Here is an 18,557-nt window from a genome sequence, read left to right as displayed (position 1 = left end):
TTCAACTGGATAATCTGTCAATCAGTTTCGTTTACTGGACTTTGATCCACATCCTTTGACATCCTGATCAAAGAAAAATTATTTGATCTCATTCCTGAAAATTCTAATTGACTCAGCACTGTGTTGGTATTGGAGTGCAGACTGCTGAGCATTCTGACTCCCTTCTTATTGTGACAGTGCTGGAACAACGTAATTTGCAGGCAAACGGTTCAGTCATTACATTCTAGCAATGAGTTAAATCTTTCCTTTAGACCTATAGTGATAAAAATGGGCAAGTCTCCAATTAGTGATAATGCAATTGTTTAATATTCTTAACAGGAATCCACTACTGGTTTTGGCTGAAGGTTTGGACTGCTGACTGCCAAGTGGTTGGTAGCAAGTGAAAGTTTTTGCATTAGATTTTCATGTGTTAGTATATATCCATCGGCAACTTAGGTACATAAAACTCCAGTTATCCACAAAATATCTTTGACATTTGCATCCGGTTGAGTCATATCTAGAAATAAATATCCAGTTGCCTTGGTAACTTAATGGCTTGCACTGTCAGTTGAAGTTATAAGCAAGTAGATGGTGGTAAATTAAACTTGTAATAAGAAAATATGGCTATTCTAAACAATTGACATTGAAGGCCAGCATTTAATTCAAAGGCAAACATAAGCTGCGAAATGGCTTTCTTCCTGTGGTGTTACTGGGTTTGCAGTCTTTCTGAAGGTGATAAAGCTGTGCCTTTTGAATAGTTAATGATGAAGGTGCAGGCATTTTTTGCTGCAACAAACAATGTTTGCAACATTTTCAAGCAGAATTTCCATTTCAAAAAAAAAGCTATTAACATTGTCAACATTTATTTTTGTTGCAGAGGTCAGTTGGTCTTTAGATTTCATAAGTCCATCTCAGTTTGTCATATTTTCCAAACTGGCTACCATGGCAACAGTAAGCACGACAGACACTAAAATTTTGAGTTCAGTAATTTGTAACAGTGCAAGCTCTTTCTTATTTCATAATGGACTATTTCTGAAATAGCTGGAAGTTATATCTTCAACTGTTCCATAGTTTTTTGTATTAATCCGCAGGTTGTGGTTGTTGCTAAATGGGCCAGCATTTATTGCCCACCCCAAACTGGCCTTGAGGAGATGGTGGTGAACTGTCTTCTTGAATGTCTGCGGCCCATTCGGTGTATATAGACCCACAGCTCCATTAAGGAGGGAGTTTGAGGATTTTGAAGCAGTGACATGGAAGGGAGAGTGCTATATTCCCAAGTCAGAATGGTGTTTGGCTTGGAGTGAACTTGTAGGTAGTGGAGTTGGCACGCATCTGCTGAACAATAGATGCGTGAGATTTGAGCACAGGAGGTACATTTTCTCAATTTGGATGAAGGCCAACATCTTTGAGAAATCTTACAGAGCCTTGTATGTCCTGTTTGCTCCACCTGTTCCTGACTAGGCTACAAGACGACAGCCATGAACACTTTGAGTTACATAAGGCCCTTCAGCCCTGAGCCGACTCTCCCATTTGATGAAATCACAGCTGATCTGCTTGTCCCCTCACCCTCACCTTCCTCTGATGACTCTTGACTCTGTTGTATATCAAAAAAAGTTCGAATTCAGCCTTGAGTACGTTCATTCGCCCAACCTTCAATGTTTGCTCGGGTAGAGAATTCCTAAGTGTGACAACTCTCTGCGTATTCAAAAAAAAGTCAATTTTAAATAGTGCCCCCTATTTCAAGATTTCCCCATTACGGAAAATATTTTCTCTGCATGCTCTCTGTCAAGTCCTTCATTTGTTTCATTAAGAAAACCTTTTGATTATTTTCAGTTAAAAATGATACGGGCCCAACCTGTCTAATGTTTCTCCTGAGAATAACCCCTTTATCCCAGGAATCAGCCTTCTCTGAACTATGAGCATGCCCTTCTTTAACTAAGAATATCATGACAGGACATCACTCCAGAGATGCCAGGAGTGGCGACTTCCTAAACTGGGAATTCCTGCTGTTTAGCTCATAAAGATAAAAGCAACTTGGGATCCTGAGGTAGATCACGTATCAATGTCGAGAGTGGCCATCTGGGTCTCACTGGGAAGAGAGGAGCATATGATTCTAGAGGTTGGCTGACCTCCCAAAGATGGGAATATTCCTGTATGAGCCATTTTACACAAGGTTTGTCAGGGTAGAAAGGGGAATCTTTGGAAGAGTCAGATCTACCTGCCATGCTGATAGTACTGGAGGTTCTGACAATGTAGAATCAATGGATCCCTGTCATGGTATCAATCCCATGGAGTGACATGCTTTGATGACAATGTAGACAGAGCCAATGCTGTTGGGAGCGAATGGCCCAGATCATGAAACTGCCCCTCGGATTGCATCCCGTGGTTATCTCATCATGGTCCCAATCTAATTTTGAGTTCCCACCAGTATCTTACAGGAGTGAACTGTGATGCTTTTGGTTCAGTTTAGGTTCATCAGGAAATTCATCTCATGGATAAATGTACTGGTGTGAACAGAAACTCATAATTGGAAATGCCATCAGCACTTCTACTGGGGGAAATTATGCATGTAGCCGCAGCTGCCAACTGTTCATTAGAAAGCTTTATTTTGTGCCAAATGGCATGGTTTTCAGAGAGAGAGACAGATAATGTTCCAGTTTTCTCATGAAAATGATCAGAGATGCTAATCGAGGCAATGATGAAGAGATTCTTGAGATGAGTATCCACATTTTCATGTGAGGCAGCAGCCCTGGACCAACTGTCATTTGTTTTGCTGTGCTATGTATTACATGTTTAAAAAGAAACCTCAAGTGATTCATAAGCCAGTGGAAGCATCCTATGTTGATCAGGCAGGAGAAGAATGTAAAATGTGCAATTGCAGTTCTGTGATGAGACAAACCATGGAATATTTTACAGTGTAGGATGAGGCTATTCAGCCCACTGTTCCTGTACCGGCTTCCGAAAGGGCTACCCAGTTCGTCCCATTCTCCAGCCCGATCTCTGTTGCCTGCTAAATTCTTCACTTTCAAACATATGTTTGAAACCTTGTATGGAATCCACCTCCACCACTTTCCCAGGCATCACATTCAAAATCCTGACAACTCTGAGTAAAGAATTTTCTCCTCATCTCACTCCTAGCTCTGTTTAAATTGTGACCTAAAGTTACTGATGTACCAACTAGTAGAAACAGAATATCTTTCTTGACCCTGTCAAAATTGTTTATAATTTTGAACAGCTCAATGAGGTCATAGCCTAAATTTCTCTTCTCCAAGGAAGATAACTTCCCCTCAACTTTCCTTGTATCTAAAATCCCTCATTTTTGGTACCATTCTGCTTGGTACTGTTTCCAGGGCTTTAACATACTTGCTTAAATAAAGTGCCCAGAGATGAGCACAATACTCCAAATGTGATCTTACCAATGATTTGTAGAGGTGTAGCATCACTTCCTCACTTTTATACTAAATGCTTCTATTTACAAACCCAAGGATCCTATAAGCCTTTTTAACAACTGTTTCAACTTGCCTGGCCACTTTTAGAGAATTATGCATGTGAATCCCAAGGTCCTGCTCCTGTACTCCCCTCAAAGTTATGACATTGAGCTTAGATTGTCTCTCCATGTTTCTTCCACCAAAATGCATTACCTTACATTTTCATCTGCCAGACGTCTGCCCATTTGGCCAGCTTGGCCAGTCTCTCCAAAGTTGCTCAATGTCATCTTCACAATTCACTATTCTTCCTGGCTGAGTATGATTTGCAAATTTTGCTCTCACTACCTATTTCCAAATCATTTATATAAATCTGAAAAAGCAAGGATCCCAGAACCAATCCCTAGGCAACACCACCTTCAACTTGTCTCAGTCTCAGAAATGCCTATCTGTACCCTACCCCCTGTTTCCTATCTCTTAGCCAATTCTAATCCATATTGCCAAGGACCCATCAATCCTAAGCATTTCTAATTTGCTCCAACCTGCCATGCGAAACTCTGTCAAATGCTTTCTGAGGGTCCAGATATGCAAGATCCCCAACACTATCCTCATTTACTGCATGTGTCACTTCATTAAAGAACTTAGTTAAATTTGTGAGACGTGACCTGCTTTTGACAAAGGCATGTTGACTGTCCAGTATGAAGTGTATGTTTATCTTATCCCATAGTAGAGCCTCCATCATTTTTCCCGCTATTGAACTCGAGCTGACAGGTCTAGAATTTTCTTAATTTGATTTGATTTATTATTGTCACATGTACCAAGATACAGTTAAAAGTATCATTTTGTGTGCTAACCAGACAAATTATACCTTAGAGAAGTACATCAAGGTAAGAGAGCAGAATGCAGAATGGAGTGTTATGGCTACAGAGAAAGATCCACTTTAATAAATGAGAGGTCCATTCATAAGTCTGATCACAGCAGGGAAGAAATTGTTCCAGAATCTGTTGGTATGTGTTTTCAAACATTTTTATTTTCTACCTGATGGAAAAGGGGTGGAGGAGAGTATAAGTGGGATGGGAGGGGTCTTTGATTATGTTGGCTTCTTTCCTGAGGCAGCGGGAAGTGTAGATGAAGTCAGTTAATGGAAGGCTAGTTTGTGTGATTGACTGGGCTGTGTTCACAACGCTCTGTAATTTCTTGCAGCCTCCGGCAAATGAGTGGATAACGATCTGGCTCGGAGGATGAAGAGCTGTTAATGGAGTCTGTTAGTGGCTAATAATATGTAGCGAGTCTGACTTGATTTTGAGTTTGATAATTTTAGGGCCTGAACTCTCCCATAACCTATCTCCCAACCCCACACACCACGCATTGTTAACATATAGTCTGCCATTACATACTACATATTGTTAGCCACTAACAGACTCCATTAACAGTATTCACGGTATTGCCCTCCTAGCTAGATCGTTATCCTCTCCTTCGTCTGTCCAACTGTTCTTTTCTCTCTTTGGGCTCCATCCCCACCCCTCCTTTACCCCTCATCCTCCTCCCTCCCCCCCCCCCCCCCCCCCCCCCCGCCTCCTTTTTCCAGCAATCTCTATTTTTGTTTCCGCGATTTGCTCCCTTGCCCCTCGCATCAATCTGAGATGCGTCCCACCTGGGTTTGGTGACTTCTCCACCTGGAGTGTTGCCAGCTTTTTGAGCGCCTCCTCTTTATGTGTCACTGTACTGCTCAGGTGTTCAACAACCATGTTATCAATAGAGCCATTGTCACTGCCTTCTAATTTGGTAACAATAGAAACAAAGTATTCAATTAGTACCTCTGTCATATCCATTGCTTCAGCGAGCAGTTACCCTGCTTGTTTCTACGGGTTGTACTCTATCCTTCACTAATCTTTGACTATTGAGATGTTTGAAGAATATTTTACTGTTTGTTTTCGTGTCGCCTATCGTCCTTCACTCAGCCTTCCTTATTCCAGCCTTAGCACCTCTGCTGCATTTGAGATACGTTTCCTGATTTCTATTGCTACAATTATTCCAATGTGCATCATGTGTGTCCTTTCTCTTCCTTATTTTCTCAGCAGTATCCTTAGGTACTCTAGCTTTGTATACTTGTGTTTATTTCTCATCGGTACGTACCTAGCTTGCACCGTTAACATCTCTCTTTTGGAAGTCTCCCATTTTTCATTTACTGTTTTATCCACCAAAGTGCATTTCCACCAGGCTGCTCCAGTTCAACTTTTAGATCCCTAAAATCTGCCTTTTCCAGTCTGGGATCTTAATCCTTAACTGATTTTACCCTTTCAATGCGTTTTACCATGGCAGAAGTTTTTCTTTAGAAAAATACAAACTGGCTGTTAGATTTGCTTGAAACATGACTGAGAAACCAAATGCTAACCTCCACATGGCTTGTTTTTAGTGATAGAGAGTGCAGTCAGAACAATAATTTAGGCATGGAAGTAAGGAATTACGATGGTAATGGAAATGTATAATCCGAACGTGAACAATTTCACCACAAGCCTACATTTGATACATTGTTGAATATTACAGCAATGTATTCTGATTATCTTGGATCTGAGTTTTTCTTAAAGTACACTTTGGTGCACTTTTTGTGCAAACACACCCCTAATAGTCTAAATGTATTTCAGAAAGTTTTCCTCTGATATAAATTAGAAATTTCTTATAACTACCTGTCTTCCTATATCATAAGCTTCTCATAGGACTGTTGATGAATTGTTAAGTGTTGTGGGGAGATGTTTGTCAGTCTGCATTGCTCTTTCAAGTGTTAAATGTATAGAAATGGAGCTAATTACAACGTGCAATAAGTGGGGGAGATTGTTAAATATGTAAATGAACTCATGGACTTTGGCAGGTCCTCTAAGCTGCACTATCTGTAGCCTTTCGCTGGACACATCAAATGTTGCAATTTGGAGTAAATCATCTTGGAAATAGACTGAACCAAATTTCATGTGGGCTACAATGTTTTCCCAAAAAAGGTGGCGAGCAACATAGACATTTCTAAGTGTAATATTTAAGGTGCCCTTGTGCTACAGGATTGCCTGTAACAGCTAATCAGGTAAAGTGACCAGAAAGAGGGAAGGAAGGCCATTAAAATTAATTATATTAAATATTAAGTTTTGCCTGCACAGTTTAGTTCCAGTTATTCTTGCCAGTGAATCCAAGGTTTAGTTCAGACAGTCACAGTCCCATTTACTATAAACTCTTCACAAAGCAAAAAGCCTATTTATCTGGAAAGCACTGGATTGTAACCTGCTTTGTACTGCAATACATATCACTAGTAAGAGTGTCAGGTCTCTCCTGAGACTGTGGACGTTTCCCCCAGCCATCTGATATGGTAAGCCTGAACAACATCCCTGACGGTGTACTCTGTTCTTCAGGTTTTTCTATGTGATCGAACTAAAAAGTATTCAGTCCTGTACAGTCTTAAATTCCAAGCTAGCAGTCATGACTGATGTGGAATGCCATTAAGTAGAACTGAGATCAAAGGTTGCTTCACATTCTGGGAGCACTCACCGTGAGATAGTCTTGAACCAGAGCTGGATGCTGAAACTGCTCACTTTGATACGATTTCCCAAGGCTGAGTTAGTAGGTTATGTTACACTCTGGATACAACAACCCATTCATTCATATCTGGTACAGACTGTCTTGTGCCAATCTCACTGGCAGTTTCTAGACATCTGTGCAATGAGCAGGGCTCACCTCACTATGGAGCCAGCGCTAAGTTGGAGGGCAAGTTTCATTAGTTGCCAGGTCTGATCACTCACTTTGAGGTTTGAGCTGGATTTGAATCGATGAACCTAATATGCTGAATAGCTTGGTCTCTCAGTGGAGTTTGAATGTCAATGGCTGAAAGGGCTGGTATTTCTTTTCCCCCAACAATCATGCATGCAGAACACACAGGTACAGATATTGAGAGGGAGGCAGCAGGAATCTCTGTGTGCTTGGCAATCTCAATCACTCTACCTTGCTTTACAAAGTACTGTAACCTTCTGCCTGGTAGCAGGCCAGATAAGCAGCCTCACTGCTAGGATTACAAACCACTTCTTGGGCCTTGGGCCCCCAACCTGGCAGAAGACGAGAGGTGCCTGGGGACGGGCGAGGTGGAGTGTTCGATCAGCGTTTGGGGGATCTTTGCATGATATGGGTCAGGGAGGAGTTAGCACAGTCTGGTGATGGAATAATTGCCATTGCACAGGAGATCGAAGACCTCCCCGTAAGGCCCAGCAGAGCACCCTTCTTCACTAGAAACTCTGGAAAATACATTTTAAACTTTGTTCCTGGCCCCCAATGTGGTTTTCAAGAGGTTCTGACCTCTTGGCAAAGCCAATACTGAACCTAAAATGGTCACCCAGGTCGTTATTTGGGAATGGCTCCTGTTAACATTGATTTGCCACCTATTAAAAACAGGGCACTGCTTTCTTCCTGCAGGTATCCTTCTTGTCTGCTCAGGTTAACGTTGGAACACACTGTAGAAGAAACTGGATGAGAGAAGGTTATTTTACCAATCCCTCCAACCATTTTCTACTTCACAGGGGCAATTAAAGCTGGAGCCTTGATGTTCACAAAGGGTGTACGCAATACCTGGATCATGGGGTCCCACTGCATACATTTTCACTTAGAGATGTTTAGAATCCTACTAAAACTTCACAGCTACAAATTTTATGAAACATATGGCTGCGAATTTTTGATCTGTCCTGAACATTCCAACTGCCTTCAAATTTGGTATTTTTATTGAACTCTGTGTGGAAAAAGCTGCATCCTGTTGCATTTCCGAATGGTCTACCTCTGTTGTTAAGGCTGTATTCCCTTAAGGAGAAGGGACCAGAGTTGGAGTATTGGAGATGCCTCGGTGTTAGAGAGCTGCATGAGCTATATGGACAGGAAGAGACATGGTCCACAAAGTGGCTCAAAGATGAGTTTCAGAATTTTAAATTTGAGATGTCAGAGAGCCAGTGTCACAGAACAGGATATTGGTGTGGGTTAGAATATGAGCTACAACATTTGTGGTGAGCTGAAATTTACAGAAGGTGGTAGATGCAAGGCAGCTGGGGATTCTGTTGGAATAGGCAAGTTTGGAGATGGTAGAGGAATGGCTTAGCATTTCAGCAGCAGATACTGAAAGCAGACATTGTTAAGAAGGCTTCCATTGGTTTTATTGACGTAGAGAATGTGAAGCTCGAAGCTCATTTCATGGTCAAACACTGCACTGAGCTTGCAAACAACCTGGATTAACCTGCTGCAGTGGCCGGTGATGGAACTGGTCTTAATGAGAAAGGTGTTCAGTTTGTGAAGAGGACCAAAGATGGTGGTTAATTCAAGAACAGATTCAGATAAGCAGCCTGAGAGCACAGCAACAGGAAAAGGGATCAAGGGAGATGGTGAAGAGAGAGTCTGAGGTATCATCAGCATAGACACTCCTGATGCTCCAGAGATACAGTGAGGCAGCGCCCCCTGGGCAGAGAAGAGGCATGGAGAAGACAAGATTGCAATGACCGCACCAAAGGTTACAGTCACCTTCAGGAAGCTAAGAAAAGCAAATGTTCCGTAGCCAAAGTCACAGGGTGTTGTTTTTGGTTAATTGGCGTGTTTCAGTGTTATGCAGGAGGAGGGATGGGAGAGGATTCAAATGTGAAGAGGGGTTGAAAATCAGCTGTTTTTTTTTGAGGAGGGGTATTAATCAGGAGTGGTATAGTTCCTGAAGAGATGAAACCATCGTGTGGGAGATAGTGGCACAGTGGTAATGTCACTGGGGCTAATAACCCAGAGGCCTAGATTAATGTGTCATGGGTTCAAACTCCCCAGTGGCAACCTGTAGAATTGAAATTAATTCATAAAGATCGAGATAAAAATGCTGGATGCTGGAAATCAGAAACAAAAACAGAAATTGCTGCAAAAGCTCAGGAGGTCTGGCAGCATCTGTGGAGAGAAATCGGAGTTAATGTTTCAGGTCCAGTGACCCTTCCCCAGAACCCTAAATATTAACTCTGATTTCTTTCCACAGGTGCTGCCAGACCTGCTGAGCTTTTCCAGCAATTTCTGTTTCTGTTCCTGAAAATCTGGAACTAAAAGCTAGTTTCAGTAACACTGACCATGAAGCTGTCACTAATTATGGTTTAAAAACCCCATCTGATTCATTAAACATCCTTTAGTGATGGAAATCTAACATTCTTATCATATCTGACCAACTCGAGACCCACAGTAATGTAGTTGATTCTTAACTGCCTTCTCAAATAGCCAAAGTCCGCCAACTTTTTTTGAACTGGCACTCTCAATAAACTGCCAAAAGTTATATGCCTCAAATGCCATGACGTTCAGTGTATTATTCTCTCCAATTATTATCAGTTTTTTAAATTTATTTACCTCAATGCAAGTACACTTGTTCAATCAAATGGCTGCACAAACTATCAACAGTTGATTCAATTTAGAGACAATTTTTCCTCAAATTCCGCAATCTATCGCGATGTCCAAGCAGTCAGTTGAGGGTGAGAGAGAGAGAGGGCTCTCTGCCATTAAATAATCATGCAACTTTGCCTTAAATAAAACATAAGTAATTTATGCCGTAAATAAAGTAGAAGAATGATGTGTATACCTCCTACGTTATGTTTCTATTACTTAGACTGTGTTTTTACATTGATTATATGGACCTCTTGATTATCCAGAATATTTGATCAACCGGTACATTCCTGCTCCCATAGGTGCTGGTTAATAAAAAGTTTGCTATACTCTTTCAAACGTAATAGAGTGAGAGATAAATTCCATGAAGGAATATTTTCTTCTTAAAAAATTCTGTCAGCTTGCATAAGGAATGCAAAAGGAAGTTGTTAATGTTAAATGGTGACATTAACACTGGACAGATAGATAGGATCCCAAGATGAAACCTGGCTTGATAGACTGTAAGTTGTACATTGGCAATTTGTTGACTGGTAAACAGTCACTGACCATATTCACGAGAGACTGCCAATGTAGCTTTAATCAAAGAACATTTATTCCACACAAAAGGGGTTTTAAAAAAAAGCACAAACTATTTTATCCCATTCGAGAGTTATTTGGAATAGCCTTATAAACATCAGAAATAATGATTTTACTCTATACCATCAGCAACAACCTTACAGGAACTCAAACTTCAGTTAACTTATTCAGAGATCGTAAGAACTGCCGATGCTGGAGTCAGAAATAACATAGTGTGGAGCTGGAGGAACACAGGCCAGGCAGAATCAGAGGAGCAGGAAAGCTGATGTTTCAGGTCAGGACCATTCTTCAGAAATGGGGTCTCCTCATTTTACAGTTTCTTGTTCAGTTGGTTTGGCTGTAAATGGTTTCTGGAGATTTCTTCTGACTGACTTCTAAATATTGTCAAAGCAAACACACGGGCTTTCCATACCATCAGCTTCCAGCAGTTTTTGGATTCTAGTGTTTTCTTTTAAGACATTTGGGATGTTTTGCCTCGTCTTGACATTTTGGAGACTGCTAAATTAACTGCAGCTTTTCAATTTTCCTGAACTTGCACACACTGCCTGACATGGTGGATTGTTCAGGTCTGCCTACTTTAAAAGCCACATTTCCAAACAAGAACAGTACGATAGATTGAGTCTTTATCACATAAAAGTTTCATTGACTTGAAGGAGGGCTTGAATGGAAAGAAGAAGGAAACTAGACAAAGGTTTCATACTAAGCCATGAAGAAGATTAGGGAGGCTTTTGGCTTGTACAATCAAAGAGGGAGGAATGAGGCAGAGCTGAGTGATGGGTAATCTTTGCTTTCATGACAAGGAGACTCATGAGCTCCTCTTATTTGTTGTTCGAGGTGAGGATGTTCCTGTGGTAATCACAAGTTTTACAGAGGAGAGCAAAACCTGATAATACGTGATGTCACAGTCACATCTAGTGATGGATGGCTGAATCACATGTACATTAGAGCTGCTCAAGTCTGAAACCTTTATACTTAAGGAAGTGGGCTGTACCTTGGATCCCTGTGGGGATTACACTAGTTTCTATGTTCGAAACAAACGGATTTTATTTACAGTGCTTTAAATAGCAACTCTGTGCTTCAGCTCTGGTTTCCAGCTCACTAATGAAATACATTGTTCGTACCTGGTGTGACCTACATGTGCCTCAACTCTCAGCCATGTGGTTGGTTCTCAACTGCCTGTGGGCAAAAAATGCTCGCTTTGTCAATGTTGCTGACAACACATGAAAAATGAAAAATAAAATAAAACTTCACCACCCACTGTGATTATGACTTGAGCTGTTGGTGGGCACATAAAGTTGTGGGAGACCATCCCAAGGCTAGGTTTGCCCAACACTCTTAGTAGTAATGTCAGACCTCATCATATAATTGCAGAGATGCAATAAATTACATCTCATTTATTTTACAATACTCTTCTCATTAGACCAGAAAGTGGCTACGCACATGAGACATCTAAATCCCTTGTGAACCCACATATGTAGTAGTTACACGTGGCAGTACATGAAACACATAGTGAGCTAATGATCCTAGCAAGCAAGAGTAAGGGTTTTTCCAGGAACCAAGACGTTGAATTCGGAGAAGAAAACAGAGTTAACGTTTCGGGTCCTGTGACCCTCCCGCAGAACGGTTCTGTTTTCTCCTCCACAGATGCTGCCAGACCTGCTGAGCTTTTCCAGCAACTTTGTTTTTGTTCCTGATTTACAGCATCCGCAGTTCTTTGGGTTTTTATTGAATTCGGAGATTTGATTAATCAGATCAATAACTGCGGCAATTTCATGGTGCACAGATGGTCCAAAGGAAGAATAATGAAGAGTTTTGAAGTGTGGTTATACGTGACTTGGAGAAAGCTTATTCTTGGGGACAAATGCAGAAGTGAGAGAGGTCAGTAAGCTGGGGATGAGGAATCTGTCATCAGGGAGTGCAAGGAGATGTCTTTTATCTATAATCAAGACTGCTGAAGGAATGAAGCCTTATGAGATGGCATTGTCAGGTCAGTGGGGAAATATGGGGAAGAAGTTACCATGAAGGGAGTGGACTGGTGACAGAATGACAGGTGAGCCTTGAAACAGAGGAAGGTGAACAAGGTGAGTTGCAGGAGAAATTGAGATATCCACCAGTCAATATACAGGCTGAGGAAGGAAGAGAAATGTGAAATACACTTGGCTGTTGGGAGGAGAACATGGAGAGGCGTGCAGTTGACAGTAAGGGTTTTGAAAAGATTTCAAGAGAAATAAAACAAGAAAGAGGAGGAAAGGGAAATTGCCTGAGAGACAGTGTAATTTCTTTGAAAGGGTCATGCCACCATGATGATTTGGGAAAAATCAAGAAAAATGATGAACTGAAGTAAAATAAACAAGGATCTAGATACAGCACGAGCTGGTTCACAGAGCACCTTTCATCAGTGTGACATCAAGTGGTCACTGTGGAAAGAAGGGCATTTATGTTGAAAGCCCAGAAAGTTGGAGGCACCATTTCCAGCATTTCAAATAAACAAAATTATGTTGGAACTCCAATTGCCTTTTTAATTATCATATCCTGCTGGAGCCTGAAATTTTCCTTTAATTATTACTGCCTACTGCGATAACCTTTGTTAATAATCTCTTCAGTGAGCACAAATGCTTCATCAGTCAGTACAATTGATGGAGCAATTAGGAACAGCAGCAGGAACCACAGGCAAGCCAGCTTCCCTCTGCTTTCAGGTTAGAAGGGATGGCACCAATCAACTTGCTTGACTGGGTCCAGCAGACTTCTATTGCAGTGAACGGTAGATTCAATGTCTTCCTTCAAGTCGTTCTCTATTAATCGTTCCCCTTAGACTGCTCACGCAGCAACAGGGCAAGAAGCAGTCATCCATGTCTTAAAGCAGATGGCATTTGAATGCTGTAGTTGGCCAGTTGTTGACTCAATGTGGTTATCAAACAACCAAGACTCGTGCTTGTGTGAGCCACAAGATCGCCATCTCCAGCTCTGTATGCAAATACTGAACTTGGCAATTAAAATCGTGCTTCCTTTTCAGTAGCTGTCAATCTCACCTGACCTTTCATTTGCTCATTCGTTTGCATATCATTACATTACAAGTTTCTTGTTGCAGATTTCTGAAAAACGCAAACCCTTTGCCATCCCTCATTCCTTTTTGTAACGTTTTCTCAGAGGCATTTCCAACTTCATTTTCTCGGTAACACACCGTCATGGGTCTAATTATATTGCGCTATAAACTTCCTGAAAATGGGATTCTGAAGCAGGTGCAGCTGCTGCAACTTGCTACAGAGAATTGCCTGCCCTGCTCAGCTTATTGCCAAGGTAATTATTTAGCACTGGGAAAACCTTCATGCTGCAAATCACAAATGTTGCCTTCCTCTGCCCTGGGCTCGAGGAATTGGTATTCTCTTGGCGGCAATCCCTATCCAACTGAGTGCTGAGATGAGTGGAAGGCCATTCTGGTTTCACGCCCGTTCACCCAGCAGGCAGACACTGGAGAACAAAAATTGGTGCCATTGCCTCTTCCTGCATCTTTAGAGGGACGATAGGGCAGACTAAGATATCATCCGATCAAGCAAAACCATTTATTTCCCCAGGATCTATGATTTCAAGCATTTGAAATTCACAGCTTCCTCCGCTGTTTCCTCCTCTTCCTTCCATGGGGGGAGTTGGTGGTCTGAGATCCATGTGTAAATGTCGGGAGCCCAGCAATTGGCAGTGTAGGAAAATCTCTCCTTTTGTGTTTTTGCCTGATTGAAGGTGAGGCATCAGCAATAGATTTATATTAACAGATACAACGAAAAATGTCTTACCATTGACATAGCACTTGGTTCTCTCTGTACTGGTCTAGAGTGAGTTCAGGTGTCTTGCAAATCAAGTTACCTCTTGAAAATGCATTTTTAAGGAGACGCAGGATATTATAATTTAACAGCATTCGTTTAGTCTACCTGTACCAAATCTGAAAGGGCAGATCATATAGAAACCACAAAAAAGGAATTTAAGGCAGATTTGTAATCACAAAGTGGCACTCACATGCTTAGGATGTTTCAAAGTACACTACAGGTAATGAGTCTCTTTCTGATGTGTAGTCTAAATTATTATTAATCCTATAATCTTGTTGCTTTCCAACTCCCCTCCTTTTGAAATATTTATTTGTTTTCCTTATAATGTCTTTGTATATTCGAAAGTGAAATATTGAAATAAAATCCGAATTGATCTATAAATTAATCTGGCTACAAAAAAGCAGATTATGTGAAGTGGTGAACGAGTGATCCAGAACCCTTCTCTAAAAGTCCAGAGAGTGTAACTTGAAATTAGACCATTATAGTCGTAAGAATTTCAATTCAATTTTAAACAGAAAATGAAATGACAGAGTTGGCATCAGTGAAAGTGAATGATTCACTCGTGTCCTTTAGGGAAGTAACCCTTCCAATCTCACCTGTAAGTGGCTAAAATCAGATTATTCTGAACTAGCCTCAGAAGTGCCCGAACAAACCACTCAATTATGTCACCGTGGTCTCATGGCAACCACAGATGAACGGTATTTATCAGCCACAAAAGGGTTCGTGTACATAGTTCTTTGATATTTGCGTCACAAGTAGACAGAATGGTTAAGAAGGCATTCAGTATGATTGCCTTCATTGCTCAGACCTTTGGGTATAGGAGTTCGGAAGTTATGTTGAGGTTGTACAGGGTTGGTGAGGCCTCTTCAGGAGTACTGTTTGCAGTTCTAGTTGCAGTGTTATAGGAAGGGTATTATTAAACTGGAGAGGGTTCTGAAAAGATTTACAAGGATTTTGCTGGGAATGGAGGGTTTGAGATATAAAAATAGACTGGAAAGACTGGGACTTGTTTCACTGGAGTGTAGGAGGTTGAGGGGTGACCTTGTAGAGGTTTATAAGACCATGAGGGGAATAGATAAAGTGAATGACAGGGATCTTTTCCCCAGGATGGGTGAGTTCAAATTCTTTTAAGGAGAGGAGAAAGATTTAAACAGGACATGAGGGACAACTTTTTTACATAGAGAGTGGTTCATGTGTAGAATGAACTGCCAGAGAAGTGGTGGATGCGGGTAAAGTTACAACATTTAAAAGACATTTGGATAAGTTCATGAATAAGAAAGATTTGGAGGGATATGTGCCAAGTTTAGGCAGGTGGGACTAGTTTAGTTTGGGAACATGGATGGTGTGGACTGGTTGGACTGAAGGGTCTGCTTCCATACTATATGATTCTGTGACTCTACGACTGTGGATGCTGGAGATCTGAAACAAAAACACACATTGCTGGCGAAACCCAGCAAGTCTGGCAGTATGTGTGGGAAGAAAGCAGAAGCCCTTCTTCAGAATTGGTGTCTGTGGGAGAGGGAGAGGACTCCTGTCCGAAGAAATTGGCACGAGGCGATGAAAGAAAAGTTCAATGTCATGCCTAGCCTGAAATTCGAGTTGTAGAAGCTTGCGTTCCTGAAAGGAGGAGAAAACGTTTCTTGTTAGAATGTCAAATGAGCCAGAGAATGAAGTGGAATGGGGTTGAGGGGAGGGGTGATGTGCTGTTGCAGGACAGCTCTGAGGCAGTGCTGACGGAGAGAGGGGTTGAGCGTATGTATATGGTGATACTTGGAAATGAGCGTGGATTTCATGATGTGGCAAGAACAGCTGCCTGTGGAGAATTGTATAAGATAGAGATACCCGCGACTTGTCTGTGTGGAGTTTGCACATTCTCCCGTGTCTATGTCAGTTTCCTCCGGGTCCTCCGGTTTCTTCCCACAGACCAAAGATGTGCAGGCTAGGTGGATTGGCCATGCTAAATTGCCCATACTGTCCAGGTGAGGTGGATTGGCCGTGCTAAAATTTGCCTATTGTGTCCAGGGATGTGCAGGTTAGGTGGATTAGCCGTGGGGAAATGCAGGGTTACAGGGATAGGATGGGGGAGTGGGTCCAGGTGGGATGCTTTTCAGAAGGTTGGTGCAGACTCAATGGGCCAAATGGCCTTTTCCGCACTGTAAGGATTTTATGATTCTATGACTTTGTCAAACATTTGGAGAGAAAAAGAGTCACGATGAAGAGGAATAAGAATGATGAGAATGGAAATCCCATTGGAGAGAGAAGCAGGACTTCTTCATGGTGGAAGAGATGTGGCAGTGAGCTGAACACTAAAATAAAACAAACATCTACAGTTGGTAGGAACTGCAGATGCTGGAGAATCTGAGATAACAAGGTGTAGAGCTGGATGAACACAGCAGGCCAAGCAGCATCATAGGAGCAGGATGCTGCTTGGCTGGCTGTGTTCATCCGGCTCTACACCTTGTTATCTCAAACATCTACAGATGCTAGAAATCTTAAACAACAGCAGAAATAGCTGGCGGAATTCAGCAGTCAGCATCTTTGGGAAGAAAGCGTTAAAGTTTCGAGTCCGGTGATTTTCAGCTTTGTTGACAATTTCTGTTTTGGTCTTAAGAATGAATGTTTTGATTTCCAAAAATGTATCCATCAGAGATGAACTCTGCAGTTTCTTTCTCCTTTGCACAATATAACAATGCTGAGCTAGCCAGTTTTCAATCAGAAGGAGCAGACATTTGAAAAGTGATTGAAAATAGAATACCCATAGATTGGGCAGCCCCAGAGACTCTTTCCCAGGAGGATCATTACATCGACTGTCTATTTTGAATAGTGAGTCACAAGTACCATTTACTATGGGTAACTTGCACGCTTTAGCTAATTGCAACATGGCAAAATAAAATATGATCCTTTATTTTTAAAAATGCTTGTTTCATTGAATTGTTTTAAATAGTCTAAAACAGTACCAGCGTGCACTTTATCTTTTCCTTCAACACTTGAACAACAATGCAATTGCTCCACAGCCAAAGCTGGGGATACAGAGAGTAATGTATAAATTTGGCTCATGCACTGCTCCTTTTATTCAAAATCTGGCTGATAAGCCTTGTGTAGGTATGAGCAGATCCTGATTCACGCAAGTGAAGAAAAGATCTGGTTTCCAAGTCCATGTATTAATGTGTCAAACATGTTTCTGAAACCTTAATCTGTACCAAGTGCGAATATAAGATGATAATATCAACATTACTGTGTAATGCTTTATGAATAACCGTTTGAAACTGAATAAAAGAATTGTGTGGCTCATTCGCATGACATTCTTCCTTTATCAAAGTAAATATCTTTTATTTTCAACTATGATTTCCTGACAACACAATATGGGACAATGGCAGTTAGCACAGCTGTACTGTATGTAACATATTGGTGCCTTATCTCTCGTCGTCCGTACATCAGTTTATCTTTACGAGATACCTTCTCAATTGCTTAACAGACGACCTAAAGGTATAAAGAATCTGCTTCTCTTTATTTCAACACCTCTGCTCACCCCCACCTATCCCACTATTACTGCTCCTTTCAGAATTGCAGGCTTATAGTGGTAGGTTTCTACCTGTAGGTGGCAGTTCTACCAATTAAGGAATGGGTGCCATCATGGGGGCTTTATTTTGGTTCCACACCGATTTGGAGAAGCAAATCAGCAGAACCTACTCGGTTATGAACACAGTTAAGCCTTCTTAATGGAGGGAGGCACAGTGTTCTTAAGCTGTCCTTTCATCTGAGGAGATTCGGTACCATTTTATTTTAAATGAGATGTGTAGGCTTGAGGGTCTGTTTAAAAAGAGAGGGGGGTAGAGTACACACTTTGTAGAGCAGCTGTTAGTTTTGCGTATATTTATTGCTTTGGTCCATTTATATTTAATTGAGGCCCTCTTGCAAATCTATTTTATCTTGAAAGAAATTGGATTCTAATCAAAAGACGTTTAAATTTCAACACATCACCAAGAAACAAATACCACTTTGCCCAGGGGAATTACAGTTACCTGTCTTCATAACAAAAAGTTGAAGTGACTTATTTTTCCATCATCTTTTCATGCAATTTCCAAACTTCTTTAAAAATATTTTTCATTTTGTTGGCTCAGGCTTCTTTGCTCCCTCTCACTCCTGCTGAATCAAAGTCAGTGGCTCTTTTGACAACAGGTTGAGTGCAATTCAAGCAGAAAAATAATAACACACTCAAACCAGTCCCAGGTCCTTTGAAGTTCCAGCTCAGCAGTCGATGGTGGAGCACATTGAAAGCAACCTGTCACTCCCACCAGTTCAGTACAGATGAGCTGTCATGATTGAATAAAATGGATGTGTAATTCAG

General features: G+C 41.3%; 1 protein-coding gene across 1 annotated transcript in view; it reads left to right on the top strand.

Moving 5' to 3' along the window:
* LOC109928769 (alpha-(1,6)-fucosyltransferase) overlaps positions 1–18,557 on the top strand; it is a 66,173-nt gene that overhangs the window by 13,600 nt on the left and 34,016 nt on the right. The window lies entirely within an intron of this gene.

This window comes from Rhincodon typus, chromosome 8, assembly GCF_021869965.1.
Source record: "Rhincodon typus isolate 14 chromosome 8, sRhiTyp1.1, whole genome shotgun sequence".
Lineage (NCBI taxonomy): Eukaryota > Metazoa > Chordata > Chondrichthyes > Orectolobiformes > Rhincodontidae > Rhincodon > Rhincodon typus.
This window is presented reverse-complemented; position numbering and strand designations above follow the sequence as displayed.